Below are 17,814 nucleotides of genomic sequence, written 5' to 3'. Positions count from 1 at the left end.
CAGCCTTTATGCACTGGTGACATATGCTGCCATTTTAACTGTTTGGGTTGATGGTTTCACATCAACTTTATTTTCTGTTTCAAACCTGTTATATAATATAAAACCCACTGTGAGAGAATGTTCTGTTTCTAAACTAAAGTGAGGAGTTATGCCATTTCCACCATGCACCTAGTAAAAAGAGAATAGCTCATTTGGAGTGTGAAAATAATTAAATAGGGCCCAGAGGTAGCAGCAGTACCATCTTCTTTTCCTCTGCTCCACTGTTGCTTAATTTTAGAAGGACTTGATTCTTTCCTCCATTTTTCTCTAGGTATATTATTTTCATCATTCAACATTTAAGAACTTTTAGATCATGAAATTTTATAGTCAACCTTGGCAGGGTTTCTATGAAGAATTGGAAAATATCATCATTCTTTGTATCATCTCTGTATGGCTTTGGAAGGCTTCACTAATAACCTCTATATTTCTAAAACATGTGTTGGGGAAGGAGAGGAAAAGAGAAGTGACGGTACTTTTAATTCTTTAGATTATTTCGTTTGGAAATCTAGTAACCAGTCTGTAGTTTACCTACTCATAAATGAGTTGAGTCTCTTATTAAAATTAGTAACACAATGAAATGTTAAAACAAGAAACAACTAGTTTTTTTTCAAAGATAATGACTAGTAATTGTGAAGATGTTCAGAAATTTTCAAGGTGGTATCCTCATGGTGGATGTTTAAATTGGTGTAGACTTTTTGAAGAACAATTTTTTAATCCTCATAAAAATATTCAGAAGAACATATATTTTGACTAAACTTTTTATTTCCAAAATCATATTGTAAAATAATTTAGAACATGTGTATAGATATCAATAGAAGTATGTTGATTACAATGCACAGTGAAACCACAAACTCATGCACGTCAAACTGATAAAAAACTATTTCCAACCAATTGACAATAGGAGATTGATTGGAAAATTTACCAATAGAGTTAGCTACTATTTAGCCATCAAATATTATATTGTAAATATCTATTACCTATTTATCCATCCATCCATCCACCCATCTAAACTGTTCACATGGAAAGATGTTTATAGTATATTACTAAATAAAAATGTGTTACAAAATATGATTTCAAGCATGATCTTATAGACACACACAATACACAGAAGGACAAATGCACATGGCAAAGCCTGAATGAATATACAGCAAGGTGTTAAACATGTAAAATATATGGCTTTTTCCCTAATTTTTAAATCTGTACTCTCCATTTGTTTTCCTCAAAGGACATGTATGGCTTTTATATTAAAGGAGAAATTTTTTTTATAATCTCCTCATAACCAACAAATATTCAAGTTGACCTACATTTTTTAATAATCTTCTGTAAATTGGAATGGATATATTTTATCTTTATTAAGGATATAATACAGATTTAGAATTGGTAAAATTAGATCCTATAACAGGAGTAATTAACAGATGACACTTTCTTGATCTTTCCCACCCAAAAATTAAATTGTGTTGTGATTACACATCAGTTTCACTGTTCTTAAAAGTCCCTACTGAAAATGTGTTTGATTTATATTAAATAGATTAGTTCCCGTAACAAGTTCAAGAGAACAGCTGCTCACATCCTAGAAAACATGAACATTTACATCCATACTCATATTTTTGTTGTTCAAGAGAGCAATAAAAAAAAACATGTGGAAAGAACTGAGAAATATACCAACCATCTTGTTATTTAAAGGCTGTCAGTTATCCAAATGTGTGACCGAAAGGCAATGGAATTACGTTACATTACATGACTGAACGTCACTATCTTTGTACTTTCCCAGTGCAAGATGTCAAGTCTTTCTAGCACCTGACCTATAATATCACAGTTTAATGGGAAGACTTATAGAACCCCAAAATACAAAGATGCCTTAGGAAGTGCAGAATAGCACTGTTCAGTACTGAGGTCTGTTCATCAAATGAACAGTCAACAGAAATGACTTTTAATAAAGGTGGAGTGACTTGGAGAGGTCTTTCCTCACATGGGAAATAATAAGAAATTCAGTAGCTGTGGATCAATATGTTTTCAAGACAGATATTCGGAAAATCATTCCATTGCTTTCAGGTAGTAAAGATTTGTGCCAGTCTCTAGCAGCCCATGCATACGTAATAGATACACACCAATTAGATGGCAGTTGGTAATCTGATTTTCCTTTATTTTTCTCTTGGCGATCATTATAGTGCTGTCTAATAAGATGGAATTAGAGGATCTCTAGAGGATGGTAATTTCTACCTGAATTACAAATAGGGATGCAGTGAAATAGGATGATTCATTCTCACCTGTAGCCTGGTCTCATCCCTGCCTTGATTCTCAGTGCAATCTAAAGCTTGTTGTGTTATACACCCATTCCAATGGAATCTAAAGCTTCTTGTATTATACACCCATTCCCTGATTTCTTTATTCTTCATCTGCTCAACTTTATTCCAACAAATAACAAAATGCCTTGGTACTGAAGAAACTCATTATAGCTTTCTCATTATTATATTATCTTAAAGACATCCCCAGGAGAACCATGTCCTTTAAATATAGCAATATAGAGTGAAAAGTTAATAACCCCCTGTCATTATTTTGATAAAAATCAGAGGCATTTTCACAGCTCTTCCATTTTCAGAGTGAGCTCTCACAGGGATAAGCTCCTTGGCAATTAATATAAAGAGTTTGATGAACATCGCTTGACAAAGAGATGGAGTCACAGAGTCCCTGAATGTCACCACCTGTTGGACAGTGTCAGAGCGAGGTGGGACTCACCTCTCTTACCTAGCCAGTCTTGATTCATGCTTTTTTGCTCACTAACTAGGAGTCTAGAGACATGCTCATTGTTCTATACTCTGCCCAGTTTTGTTTTTATCCTATTTCCCACATCTATACAATAAATGCAATGCATTCATGGCTTTTGATTATGAGACACATTTGCCTCAAAATGCAACTTGCTGACCATACCTCAGATTTATTAATACTTGAACACATACACTATACATAAAGCATTATATTCAGTTTCGACCATTTCATGATTCAGAGGGAGATCATCACAACTGAGGTTATACCTTAGACCCTTGTTACTCATGAAAACAACTACTTCCTTTCCTTTTGTTTTCTCTAAAACAAATTTAGAGGACCATGCTAATTAAAATAGCTGCACTGGGGATTACAGTTTAAAACTTTATTTATAAATGTGTTATATCCTTTGTTTTCTAGGAAATTGATTTCTTTCTGATTTATCAGTATTTGGCCACACTCTAAGAAGTAAGATTTTGTGACTCATATTTCAGTCCTTGGTATTTTTCAAGGCCTTTGGTTATTTATTTTGGCTTATTGTAGGTACTAAAAGGCTTGTGTCTTTCAAAATTCAGTTTGGTTGCTTTTGGTTTGGGTGTGCTTGGGTGGAACAAAAAAGGAGCTACCTTTTAAAAAAAGGTCAGGAGTTTCTACAAAACTTCTATGATATTTTGTGGTATTTGTAAAATAAGTTTGCTTTCAGGGTCTCACTACATAATGACAACAGATTGAAAATAGGTGGCCTCACACTGAGGCAGTGGTTTGCCAGATATACCTTGTGGTTAACTGGCTGGCTTATCCCAAGGCCCCCAGTATTCACCATCAGTATTGTTGATTGGCAAGTAACACCTGCTGTTCTTCATCAGCTGTCTTTATTTATGCCTTATTGCTTTGTAATTACACATAGATATATTTTAGTTCACAAATAAGTTTTTTGTAACAATTTTTCTTGAAATAATTTCAGATTTACATGAAGTTGCAAATATAATGAGTTCCGTATACACTTCCCCAGGTTCTCCCCTTGTTAACATTTTCCCCAATAAGATTTTAAACTTCTTGATGACAGAATATGTCCCATTTGTCTCTTGAGCCCCTTGTAGCACTAAGAACTTGTACCTAGTACTTACTGATTTTATTTGAATAAATTGAGGGTAGATAGACAACTGGAGAAGTAATTTCAGCTCATGTACACTTTACAGATAAGTAAGAGTGGTGGTTGTATTTATTACAAGTACAATACAAACACCCTACATAACTGCAAGCTTGGGAACAAGCTCTCATTTGCTTTAATTTTTCTTATGACTTTTCCAAATGATTATCATCATGGCCTTAATTATGCAAAGGCTTTGCCTAATTTAACTCAGAAATGCTTGAGAGATCAAAATTGGTCCATTTCTCCAAACTGATTACAAATTATATCAGGAATAATATTTCAGGAAAGATTGACATTTATTTCATGTATTATATCAGGTTTATGTGTTTTACTAGCTAGTTTTATAAGATTAATTTACATCATTGGACTTTTCCGTGTTTTATTGGTGCTGAGAAGCCTTTAAAAACGTGTCATCTAATGTCCTTTTCAGGATGACTTTGGAACTCTCAGCGGTCATCTTTGTAAATATCATATTTGCTTGTGCTGTTGTGCACTGAACTTTAAAAATCAGAGAAACTTCTAACATCAGTCAGAAAAACATACATAGCATATTGGAGAGATCTGTGAACTGGCATTGTTCCTGCTCTGTGGAAAGAAAAAGATGAAAAGCATTAAAACCTTGAAGCCTAGTGCACATTAAATGTTTTGTATGGTGCTGGCATTGAACACAGAAATCTCTGTGCAAGTTTAAAAACTCTTATTTGCATAGCGAATGCTGTAATTCAAGAGCAAAATAGACATTTCTTGGGCTTATTTGCATTTGATTATATATCCATGTAGGGATTTTGATAACAGCATCACTGAATGGATATGATAACTAAAAAGGGGTCCTTTCTGTGGAAAACAGATACTAAAGCAAAACTTACACAATTTGTATTAAAGTTTGAATTACTTTCTCAGAATAAATCCCAGTAATAAATGAAATCAAATGTCCAAATGTCATCCATTGCCTGACATTCCTAATGCAATCTCTTCTTTGGAAAGGAATTGATGCCTCCACATAAAGGCCTGTGTGTTAGTTCATTTTCATGCTGCTATGAAGAAATACCCATGACTGGGTAATTTATAAAGGAAAGAGGTTTAATTAACTCACAGTTCCACAGGACTGGGGAGGCCTCAGGAAACTTACAATCATATCAGAAGGGGATGCAAACACATCCTTCTTCACATGGTGGAGGGAAGGAGAAGTGCCAAGCAAAGGGGGGAAAGCCCCGTATAAAACCATCAGATATTGTGAGAATTCACTCACTATCATGAGAACAGCAGCATGGGGGTTACAGCCCCCATGATTCAATTACCTCCCATCGGATGCCCCCCATGACCTGTGGGGATTATGGGATTCAAAATGGGATTTGGGTGGGGACACAGCCAAACCACATCAGCCTGTTTCTCCAAAGGCAACTCAGTCAAGATAATTACTGAGGAATAAGATAACCTCACATCCAGTTCCAATCAGTAATCAGGTTCACTGGTGCATCGAGGGACTATAACTAGAGAGAGGCTTCGCACATTCCAGTAAAGATCAGGTGGTTTTGCTACAGAGAATACTTTGGCTGAAGTGTCTCTGGTTTCAAAAGAAGGCTCCCAGTCACACTTTTGCATATGCCATCCCTTAGTCTATGGTATGGTGAACCTAGTACATTCCAGTCTGGTCTGATGAAACAGCTGTTTTCTACTCCTGCATTGAACATAACATTCTGAAGTGACTCATCTCTTTTCTCTCCTCAAATGTAATCGAACTAGCAGAAAATGTCTGGAATTATTTCTAGACCCTTTTCAAGTATAAGTTTATTAGGAATGTCCCTTTCCCTCTCTCCTAAAGTCACCATATACTTTACCTTCCAACCTGATGGAGTAAATGCTATTTTGTTTTATTTGTGTTATTTTGATTGAATAATGCTAGTCAATGCAGAAGCATGGGATACAAGCTCCCTGATGAAATCTGGTACTGAGCAGTACTTGAATCAACTTGGCAACTTTCCTGTCCGTGGGAATAACATAGAGATAACTCTCTGGGGAGGTATGAGAAAGCAAGAGGGGACATTTGAGAAAACAACAAAAGCACCAGGGAGTTGAAAAGCTGGGATTTCTTCTCCATTTGATCACTAACTGAGTGGTGTCTTCGATTTCCTTATAAAGTTCAATGTCTATTTATTTTGGCTATATATATGGGCATTGGAAGCATTTAAAATATCCACTAGTTCCAACTAGAGGATGCCATTTTTGAAACCAGAAGAAAGCTGTCAAAGGAAAGAGCAGGCCTTGCTTCTTCAGGTATTTCTTAGCATTATGTGCATTTTCTATGTAAATTGTTCCCAATGCCCAAATTAAAAAAAAAAAAAAAAGCTAACCCCTTGCAATAAAGAAACAAGCAAACCAAACAAAAAGAAAACACCCAGACAACAACAACAAAAACTCAAACATATACTTGGTCACGACATCTTTGATGTAAGAAACTAAGCTTATCTTGTAGCCTATGGTCCCTCAGCTTAGCATTGTATTCCCATAGAAATAGTTACGTGGTTCCTGAGACAGGTCATCTCTTACACTGCCCTGCCCACTATTAGGCACAGAAACACACATTTATAATCCAGTCAGCCTCATCAAATTTATTTCAGTCCCTCAAGTGAATCTTTTTTTAATTTAAAATTTTTATTTTCTCATTGAAACTGTCAGCATTAAGAAACTTACCTGGAATCCCATGGCTCTCTTTATTCACAGGGAGTATTCAATTTCCTCTGTAGTACATGGTCTTCTGGACATATTCTAAGCAATATATTTGTTAGCACAGTAGTTTCAACTGGGTAAAACTTACTGGCAATAAGACTTGAATTTAATTTGTTATACATTTCCAGTGATAACCAAACCTTAGGTGCTTTAATATTATAAATTTTAATTCTCTCATTTTTTGTATCTATGAATAATTTTCCAAGCGTGACTGTTCATATAACATATTAAAGTAACTGTCTATACTAAATTTTGGAGTTTTTCCATATATCCACTCCCAAGCCTGTCATTCTGTGACTTTGCTATTAATTTCAGGAAGCAGTGTTTCTCACATTATTAATTTAATGTGAGAAAGTCAACTGTAAGGACACAGCTGTAAGGAAAGTCAACTTGATATTACCCATATCATCTGTTGGGTTTATTAATTTAATGTGATTATCAATTTGATGATAAGCAGAATATTCTGCAGCAATAGCATTCAGCAGTACTTGCACGCCAGAATGAGATCCTTTTCCAAAATAGTTTTAGCTAAGTAAGGTATCTTAGCAGTTATATTGCTCCTAATCACTTAATAAGGGCTCTTTAGCAAAGAAGACAAGATAGTCCCATTAGCGCTAGGTAATAAGGTGCAATAAAGTGATCAGCAGTCATCTAGCTAATCTTAGAAGCTGTTCCTGACATTTTAAACTGTTCTTCAAGTAAAAGGGCAAATATTTTGGTAGCCTGCACATTCCATTTGGGTTGGACAGCATTCAGAGCTCTCACAACTAACTTCAGATTTTCCATTGTATCATACTTGTTAGCAGCTGTAAGGAAAGTCAACTTGATATTACCCATATCACAGTAGGCTGCTCCTCTTCCACTTCTTCTGGACAGTTTTATACCTTCCCTCAACAGGTTCAGGTTACACTCCTGCCAAGGACTGTGGTGCCTATCATTTGTAATGGCAGCAGACTTTCTCCAAAAGGAAAAAACTGGCTTGTCTTTTAGATTTATATGGGCGTGGATCCAATCTTCTATGGCCAGATTTTGGTAAACATCATTGGAAATTAACTGTGAAATGAGCCCATTTTTTTTTTTACTACACTTTTAAAGTCAGCTTCTGGAATCTTGAGGCATTACAGAATTACTGAAAGCCATTCTCCATTGGCAGTGGGATCAAGGGTCCCAGGCATGTTTTATTTCACTTTTTTGGCTCTTGCTGGGTGTGCACACAGCTGGCATCCACGGGTTTTATATTTTATAGCCTCCTGTGTTGGGAATAAACCATTCCTAATCATGAAATTGGATCATCCCAAGAGCTAAGTGTAAGCTGCAGTGCCTGTAGCACCAGCCAGGGATGGTCCCAGGAGGTGTAGATGTGGGACCTGGCCTCAGGGTCTCTGGTTCCCACTTGCCACCTAAATGAGGGGCACAGGACACAGCATACCTCCCTTGAAATTAATCTTTTTGCTCTTCTCTTTCTCTGGTTTTCTTGGAGTGCTTTTCTCTTTATTCTTTATTCTGTTGACAAATCCATTGGTTTCTAAGTTAGACGTTATTTCCTTGACAGTCATTCCCAATCTACTCCAGATGAAATTAGGCCTTCATTTTAAGTGGTTCTATAATCACTTGTGATGTCCGTAGCACAGGACTTATGTCCCTGCAAGGTACTACCATATAACGTAATGTAAATGGTATATCTCTTTATCTATATTCCCAGCTCCAGAGTTACTCTTACGGGTGTGGGATGCACCCATGTTCTTAGAATGGGCAGTGGACATGTGGATCATTTGATCTCCTAACCCTCAAGGGTACCTGGCAGAACTTAGGGTCTCATCCCTTTATTCCAGTAAAAATATTATATTTTCTGGGCACCCAGGTGTGAAAGTACATGATCCAAATATCTCTTTGAGCCTAATGCTTGCTGGTTTTCCTGTCATAAGGCTTTCTTGGTGAGCATCCATCACTCAAAAATTTTGTTCCTGGATTTTATCCCTCCTCTGAAACCAGGTATTATGCTTAGGATGATTTTCCTTATTTCCAGTCATAAAATACAATGTATCAAAATGTTTTTAGTGTGTCCTTTTCCCAGAATTGTTCTTAAATAATCAATACAATATTTTCCCTATGAATCCTTTTAAACGTTTTCAATTTATTCTTTAATTGTTCTGCTCCTGCTGCTACATATATCATAACATTTAATACTTTAGATCTTCCTTCTTGGTTTCCATGACATCACTTTTTGCTATTTATGCTCTCTGTTTCCTGACTCTATTCTTCATCCCAACCCTAAATCATGACCCTCTCCCTAAACTCCAGCCTTGAACTTTTGTTCTAGTCTCTGCCCTTTAAGGATTCCTTGGCTTTTGTTCTCCAGGCTTTTGCTGTCCTCAGTAAATAAATGACTTTCCATCTCATCTCCAGCTGAAGCCTCTCATTTATGGTTTCAGTTGATTATAGGACATTTCCATTGGCATTTTCTATCACAGCCAAATTGTAAGAGTACAAAAAGGAGCATTAGTTCCCTTTGAGATCAGAGGTGTAGTGAGCAGGTGAGCTGAGATCACTATGAGCATTTGCATTTGGGAACACAGTGATAATGGGAGTCAGGGATGAAAATTTAGGGTGACAAAAAAGCCAGGGATAAAGGGAGAAAGCAAAAAGTATGGACTAGAAAAAGCCAGCTCAGAATATTTCCTTGCTGGAATGTTTCTCTGCTATCCAGATACCTTTTTTTCTTTTACAGTAACAAAAATACATACTTGCGAAGAATATGTGAAAATCACAAAACTATAAATGAGGCCAATTTACCTGCAATATTATCACCTAGAGTTAATGGTCATTAATATTTTGGTGTATATTCTTCCATACAGCCTCTTTACAAATATTTGCATCATAATGTACCTACTTTTTGTACTCTGTTTTTAAAACAATATAAGCATTTTCACATGCTGTGAAATGTTCTAGAACATGAGATTTTTTTTGTTTTTGTGTTTGTTTTTGAGACGGAGTCTTGCTCTGTCGCCCAGGCTGGAGTGCAGTGGCACAATCTCAGCTCACTGCAAGCTCCGCCTCCCGGGTTCAAGCCATTCTCCTGTCTCAGCCTCCTCAGTAGCTGGGATTACAGGTGCCCGCCACCAGGCCCCGCTAATTTTTTTTTGTATTTTTTAGTAGAGACGGGGTTTTACCGTGTTAGCCAGGATGGTCTCGATCTCCTGACCTCGTGATCCGCCCGCCTCGGCCTCCCAAAGTGCTGGGATTACAGGCGTGAGCCACCGCGCCCGGCAAACATGAGTTTTTTAATGGATATACTGAGCTTCAGTATATAGGTTTTATATCATGTATTTAGAAAAGTCCCTATTGTTAAATCTCAGAGTTAAGAATAGCTTTGAAGAAACTCAAGGAATTTGAGTGACCTATGGAGAAACCCCCTTTGAGTGGATCCTTGGTGGCAGAAATGGAGAAGAAATAGTGTGAACCACTAACAGAAACATAGCTTCAAGAGTCAGAAGATAAGGGCCTGGCACTTCACTTATCATATATATGATGGGATCCATTACCTCACATTTCTGAGTCTCTCTTTATCTATAAAATTAAGAGTCTTGGGTTAATTTACCTCTCAGCTCCTTTAGCTCTGACATTTTAAAAAGTCACTGAGGATAATGCGTGAAGAATAGTTAAGTGCATGGCATGGAATTCTAGTGGAAGCTGAGAAATGTGGAATTCAGGTCAAAGCTCCTGAAATGAGAATAAAGTAATTGTCCCATTTCCGAAGCAGCCACCCACTCATGGATTCTTCTGTCCTCCCAGCCTTTCACCCCTATCTCCAGGAGGCAGATGCTTCCACCGAGAAGAGCTACTTTGCAAAATAGTTTGCTGCTTTTGGAGATCTGTGTGTTAAGAGGAGAATGGAACAAAGAGACTATGAAAAGCAGAAACAGCTGATGCTGTGGGCGACCCAGACTACCACACCATGGCCCTCTGGTCTTTAACCCAGTCTCTACACATTGCTAGATTTTTTCCATTTTCTTTTGACTCTCATCTAGAAATTCAACTCATAATTTAATCAATTTCTTTCAGTGTTTCTTATCACTTATAAATCTATATCACCTTTGATGAAGATTTAAAAATGCACATTCTTCTTTAATGTTAAATTATAAAATGAATACTGTGATTATTAGATAATAAGGTTGAGGTTTTGTCATTGATTGCTTTCTAAATAAATTATGCCCCAGTCTGCCTCTCCCTAGTCTTAGCATTTGGTTTTTCACTTGGAGATTCTGAGAAGCATAGTTTGAAATCATTTATAGAGTTAATAAATAGGTGAACCTCTTAGAATACTAGGGTTAAATTTTTGGCTTATAGAGATTTTAGAAAGTATTTTGGAAAAGAAAAAAATGGGTGTTTAATAAGCACATACTGTAGAGCAGACACTCTAGGTGTTTTGTGCTATGTGTGTAATTTTATGGGATAGGTATTACTCTTCACCACTCACCCCTAGGGAAACAAAGGTGCAGAGAGATCCAAAGCCACACAGCCGAGCTGGCATGCAAACTACATTGTGGCCACCTACAAAGTTCCTCCCATTACATCATGATCATATGCATACACCAACGGGGAGCCTCCAGCCTATGTGCAGATGTGAAGATTTTCAATGTGTGAGGGTAGACTGGAACAGTGACTGAAGGTCTTGCACAGAAACTGTAAATACATTTCAGAAATACTTCAGAATCACAAAACAAAATCCAACTAATAAACAATCTTTCAAGAACTGATTTGAACCTAATACAATTTTCTAACCTATCTAAGATGATCATACCTCTTTGGATAGTCCTATTTGATAGCTATTAACCCACTGTAATTAATAGCACCCCATTATCTCCCAAAGAGTTCCGGTTTGTATGACAAATAACATGATCCTTCTATTTATGTTATGTTTAATCATTAAAATTTTTATGGTCTTAGATCATAAATCAAAAAGGGCCCAAGAGAAAACATTTAAAGAGGAAATTCCCAGGGCCTTATACTGCATAATTGTACCAAGAAATGTTCCAATATTCTTTAATGTTGTCTTGAGAGTAAGCAGAAGTCCTATGGTGCACTCTCCTTCTAAGGATATCTTTCATTTTTCCATTAGAGCATCAGTGCTTTTTTAATATGTATTTAGTTTTTTTTGAGAAGTGTATTGCAACTGAATGAAATGGAATATGATATCTTAACCCAATTAGCAAATCAAAAGAGTTCCAAGTATCGTAAAAGATTATATTCAGGATTTTTTGCTACATGAGTAAATTGTAGCTGCTCTGGCCACGCACACACACGCAAAGGGGTGTGATGATAGATACATTCATTTGCTTCACTGTAGTAACTGTTTTGCTATCTATAGGTATCCCATAACATCATGTTGTGTACTTAAATATGCACAATTAAATTAATGTAAAAAATTTAAAAACTAAAGATAAGAAAGAAAACTTCAAAAAATGGGCTGAAAAACCCCAAGCCTTGGGGACAGACGAACAGTAATCTCTTCTATTAGGGGCCTACTATTTTGCCACCAAAATACTGCAACTTCTAAACTCCCAAACTCTGTAGACTTCTCTCATGTGTATGCTGCAATTATGTTATAGCTTGTAATGCAGTGGTTTTCAGTGTGCTCCCCAGACTAGCAACATCTCTATCACTTGGAAGCTTGTTAGAAGTAAATTTTTGGACCTGGCCCAGATCTACTGAATCAGAACCTCTAGACCTGGGGTCCAGCAATCTGCTTTTAAGCATGATTTTAAGCAAGAAGTGATTCTGATCTATGCTTAAATTTTAAAACCACTGTTATAATGCCTAAAATCTGTAAAATCAGTTATCTCCATGAGTCTTAGCATTAATAATTTTATTTAATTTAGTAAATAGGACATAGTTGTCTTGTGATTGAGAGTTATACATGTAGTAACCAATCAACTTGAAAACTCTTGAAACTAGGATATCTGAGAGCTCCAAGTCCAAAATCAAAGCAGCATCCATTCATTTAATTTTTATTTAAGACTCAGTGCATAGTGGGCACTGTTCTAGAAGCAGATGGTGTGGCATTGTTTGTAAGCAAAACAAAGGCCCTGCTGTCATGGAACATTTTGTTTCCTACCGGGGAAAGACAGACAATAAACAATAAACGCACACATGTGGAGTAGTGTATAGTATCAAGACTAGTGGTGAAAACTGCTAGGAAGTGCTTTGAAGCCTAGTAAAAGAGTGCCCGGCTGAGCGACCACTGCTAATTCAGCTGGCTGCAGAAGCCCTTCTCATCAGAGGGCATTTAAATAAAGTGAGAGTGAGTGGTGCCCTCAGCAGAGGGAACAGCAGGTGCAACTGCCTTGAGGCAGGAATATGCCAGGCATCAGAGAGCACCCTTCCTACACTTGTTTTATAATTAGGGTGCTGGTGGATTCCATTGGTTTCTGTTGCTTCCTCTCTATGTTTGGAAGGTAGAGAAAATTGTTCCATGCAGTAGTAATTTTGTAAACCAGCTTCCTTGATGTCACTTATAAGTTTGGAAGGAAGAGCAATGAAAACCTAAAGGAGATCACTTGAAGTATCAGGGATGCCTTTTATTTACTGACCACCAATTTCTAACTTACTTGCAAACTAGATTTGTGAGGGAGCTGCTACATGAATTCCCAATGGTCAGCTCTTTATTCTCAGATCTGCCTCTCTCTGAGTTCCATTTCAGGGACAAGATTTCAACCACGCCAAAACCCAAGTTATATTTTATCTCATCTTTTTCTTTATCCATCCCCCAAATCTAATCCGAGTTTATCAGCTACATCTCCTAGTTGTTTTCATGACCACTTCTCTTTTTCTCCTCATCATTTTTCACCTGAATTACTCTAACAGCCCCCAAACAACTGTCCTTGTCTCCATTCTGTAAGTCATCCATTTTGCCACTGGAGTCTGATTCCAAAAACAAGGGAATTAGTCACTACCCTCCTCAGAAAGTTTCTCCATCAACACAATGCTCAACACAATCTACTGAGCTCCAAAATCAAGGTCTGCCATGATCTGCCTCAGACTACTTTCCCACTCTCATTTTTCACATATCTGGCAATTTGTACCTATTCAAAACATAAAAAGCTTTCCCTTTCTTGTTTTAATATATGATTTTATTTATTTTTATTTTTAATCTTTGTGGGTACACAGTATGTGTATATATTTATGGGGTATATGAGATGTTTTGATACAAGCATACAATGTGAAATAAACATATCATGGAGAATGGGGTGTCCCTCCCCTCAAGCATTTATCCTTTGAGTTACAAACAATTCGATTATACTCTTTACATTATTTTAAAATGTGTAATTAAGTTATTATTGACTATATCACCCTGGTGTGCTATCGAGTAGTAGGTCTTCTTCATCTTTTCTATTTTTTGTATGCTTTAACTATTCCTAACTCCCAGCCCCCCACTACCCTTCCCAGCTTCTCACAACAATTCTTCTACCCTCTATGTCATGAGTTCAATTGTTTTAATGTTTAGATGCAGTTTTCAAAGTCCCTTTCACATTTCAAGGCCCAAATCAAATGCCAGCTCTTCTAGGCAGAATTCCCTGATTTGAGACTGAAGAGAGTTGCTCTTCTCTCCTCTTCTGTGGCACAGTAGCTTCGCTTTTCTTTAGTACTCAGCCTTCCATTACAGTTACATGTTGGCTTATACGTTATCCCTCATTAGATTCTGATCTGTCTTGAAGTTAAAAATGAGTTTTAATCATTTTTATATTACTCTAATTGGTAAGATAATGTAATGTACTTACATGCTTGTTAAACTGAATTCAATTAAGTATTAGAAGTTGAAATAGTGTATGTTATAAAGTAAACATTAGGCAGAATATTTGACTCACCGCCACACTCCTGTTTCATCAAAGCTGAAAAACAATTATTTTGCTTTTCCTGAATTGCATCATGTGCATACTTCTTATTTTGTGGTAACTGAGAACTTTTATCTTTTCCTTAAGCCGTGACCTTTTGGGTTTAGGGCCATGCTGTGTAGAGAAATCCCTCACATATCCATCTTATATTGAGTGGCACACACATAAAACATACGCATGCAAATACAATTCTTTCAAAGAGAGAGGGAAAACAACAACAACAAAAATGAGACTTTCAACGAATTTTAGAAAATTACTGCTCTTCAGATATTTTTATGATCACTTACATATAACAATTGATAACAGACATTATGATACTTTAACAATATGCTCTATTCAAATTGCTATAATTATTTTTATCCTGTGGTTAAGAAATAATTTAAAGTAGAAAAATAGGTGTTTATAATGGCCTTGCAGTTTTAGTAGTATATTTGTAATTAGTAGCCAAATAATGTATTGCATAATTATTAGCCATATAATGTATAATGTAATATGCATTATATGTATGCATATGTAACACCTAATTACATAATAAAATTTGTAGTAGGAGTGTAACAGGCCTTTTGATTATGTTGGGAATATACTATAGAATGCAAGGCATATTTTGAATAACTAGGAAATTAACTCGGGGGCTTAGATTTTTAATAAGGGACAGCATGAAATATAATTGTTAATTTAGCAGAATGTGTTTATATTAGCTCATATTTAATTTTGCATGCTACTAATTTTATTTCCTGAAGTTCCTATAAATCTCAAATTACATATAATTACACAATTATATTACTCGGGAAATGAAATAAAAGTTGCACAATTTGTAATTTATGGGTTTACCTGACTGGTAGCTGATGATTTGGTAGTCTCGACGACAAAACCAACTTACAACGGCACTCTGAAAATTGGAGTAAAAATAACTAACAGCATTACACACACAAAGTCTTGTTATTTGTAAATTTGAAGAACAGGTATTGTCAAGATCATTGGCAATAAGTCCTCCCATAAGCCTTGAGATTTTTCAAAAGACACCTTAAAGGTTAAAATATAGATTTTTATCAAGACCTTTGCTGTAAAACCAAATCTACAACAAATAAAATAGGTATATACTGACATTAATTAATCTATTTATTTATTTTTCTAACTTTTAATTTTATCATGTATTGAACATGTAGGAAACTAGAATGAACTGTACACTAAATGCCATATAACAATCATTTAGAACCAACAATCATTGGAAATTTTGTTCTCTTTATCTTTATTTGCACATAAACACATGTACATACACACTGGCTAAATCATTTGAGATTAAGTTTCAGACATCATAACATTTCATTTCTAAATTATTTACTATGCATCCTTTTAGAATAAAGTCTTAATCCCATGTAACCATTATACTGTTATCACATGTAAGAAATGAAGGAATTTCTTAATCTCATCTAATAGCCAACCTATATTTATATTTTCCCCATTTTTCAAAATGTATCTTTCTTTTTTTTATTTTATTATTATTATACTTTAAGTTTTAGGGTACATGTGCACAATGTGCAGGTTTGTTACATATGTGTACATGTGCCATGTTGGTGTGCTGCACCCATTAACTCGTCACAAAATGTATCTTTCATAGATTTTCTTTGCTGCTTTTTTCCTCCATTTTTTTGCCTTCTCTGGTTCTAACTGAGCATCCTATATGATCCCATTTTCTCTTTTCTCTGAGATTATCAATTGTTCTTCTTTTAAAAAAGTGTTAGTGATTGCTAAGGAGTTTGCAATATACTCTTAGAAGTAATGTTTATCCACTTTTAAATAACACAATACTGCTTATTGTGTAGCGCAAGCCCCTTCGAGTATTTCCAATCTCTCCTGCTCATCGCTATTACACTGCTGCCGTACATTTCACTATTCACTAGCTATGAATACCTCATCTATTTGTTGCTAAAAATATTTTGAAAAACCTGTTATCTGTTAAAGTACAAAAAAAGAAAATATTTTATGTTTACTTATTATCTAATGCTCTTTCTTTCTTCATTTAAATCCAAGCTTCTCACCAATATTGTTTTCCTTCTCTCTTAAGACCTCTGTTTAACGTGTCTTGCAGGGCAGCTCCACTGGCAAAAAAATTTTCTTGTTTTGTTACTCTAAGAGTCTTTATTTCACTTTTGTTTTTGAAGGATAATTTTTCAGGATATAGAATTCCAGGTTGGTAATTGTTTTTGTTTGTGTGGGTTTTTTTTTTAATCAATGCTTTAAATATTTTACTCTACTTTCTCTTTGAGTGTGTGATTTCTAAAGAGAAGTCTGGTGTAATCCTTATCATCATTTCTGTATATGTAAGGTTTTTCCCCACTGTGGCTTCTTTTGAGATTTTCTCTTTCTCTTTGTTTTTCTGCAGTTTGAGTATGATATATTTAAGTGTAGATATTTTGCTATTTATCCTTCTTTGTGTTCTCTTAGATTCGTGTCTGTAGTTTGACATCCATCGTTAATTCTGAGAAATTCTTAGCCAGTGTTACTTCAAATATTTCTGTTCTTTTCTCTCTTTCTTCTCCTTTTGCTATTCCAAAAATGTGTAAGCTATACCTTTTTAATTATTCCCCAATTCCTGGATATTCTGTTTTACTTTTCAAACTCTTTTTGGTTTTCAATTTTGGAAATTTCTATTGACTTACTTTCAAGGCCAATGATTCCCTGGCCATTTTAAGTTTTCTGATGGGCCCATTAAATAAATTCTTCATCTCTGTCAGTTTCTTTTTAAAAAATTCTTATTTTATAGCATCTCCTTTTGATTCTTTTTGGAATTTCTATCCTTCTGCTTTCATTTCCCATCTTCTCTTACATCTTGTTCGCTTTTTTTCATTCGATCCCTTAACATATTGTTCAAAATTGTTTTAAATTTCTGGTCTGATAACTCCAAATTATCTGTCATGTCTGAATGGAGTCCTGATTCTTGCTTTGATAATTTAGCCTGAGGTTTCTGTTTTGTTTTATTTTGCCCCTTAGCATGACTTTATTGTTGTTGTTGAAAACAGATATGATGAATTGGGCAAAAGGAACTGGAGTCAATGGCCCTTTAATATGAGGTTTGATGTTTATCTGGCTAACATGCTGTGTTTACTGTTTCCTCTAGCTATGGTGTCAGTGGCTAAAATTTCTGTGACTGGCCTTATTTTTGTTCCCCACCCCCAATTGCTTTGGGTTTCCCAAAAGACTTTTAAAATAGCATCTGAGGCTTGTAGTTCTTTCAGCTAT

General features: G+C 35.7%; 1 protein-coding gene and 1 pseudogene across 3 annotated transcripts in view; one reads left to right on the top strand and one right to left on the bottom strand.

The window, feature by feature from the left end:
• The window catches only part of FGF14 (fibroblast growth factor 14), a 693,522-nt gene that overhangs the window by 391,656 nt on the left and 284,052 nt on the right, over positions 1 to 17,814 (top strand). The window lies entirely within an intron of this gene.
• The window catches only part of LOC117975661 (uncharacterized), a 91,633-nt pseudogene continuing 75,416 nt past the window's right edge, over positions 1,598 to 17,814 (bottom strand).

This window comes from Pan paniscus, chromosome 14, assembly GCF_029289425.2.
Source record: "Pan paniscus chromosome 14, NHGRI_mPanPan1-v2.0_pri, whole genome shotgun sequence".
Classification (NCBI taxonomy): domain Eukaryota; kingdom Metazoa; phylum Chordata; class Mammalia; order Primates; family Hominidae; genus Pan; species Pan paniscus.
The sequence above is the reverse complement of the archived record's forward strand: the minus strand, read 5'-3'. Positions and strand labels throughout refer to the sequence as shown.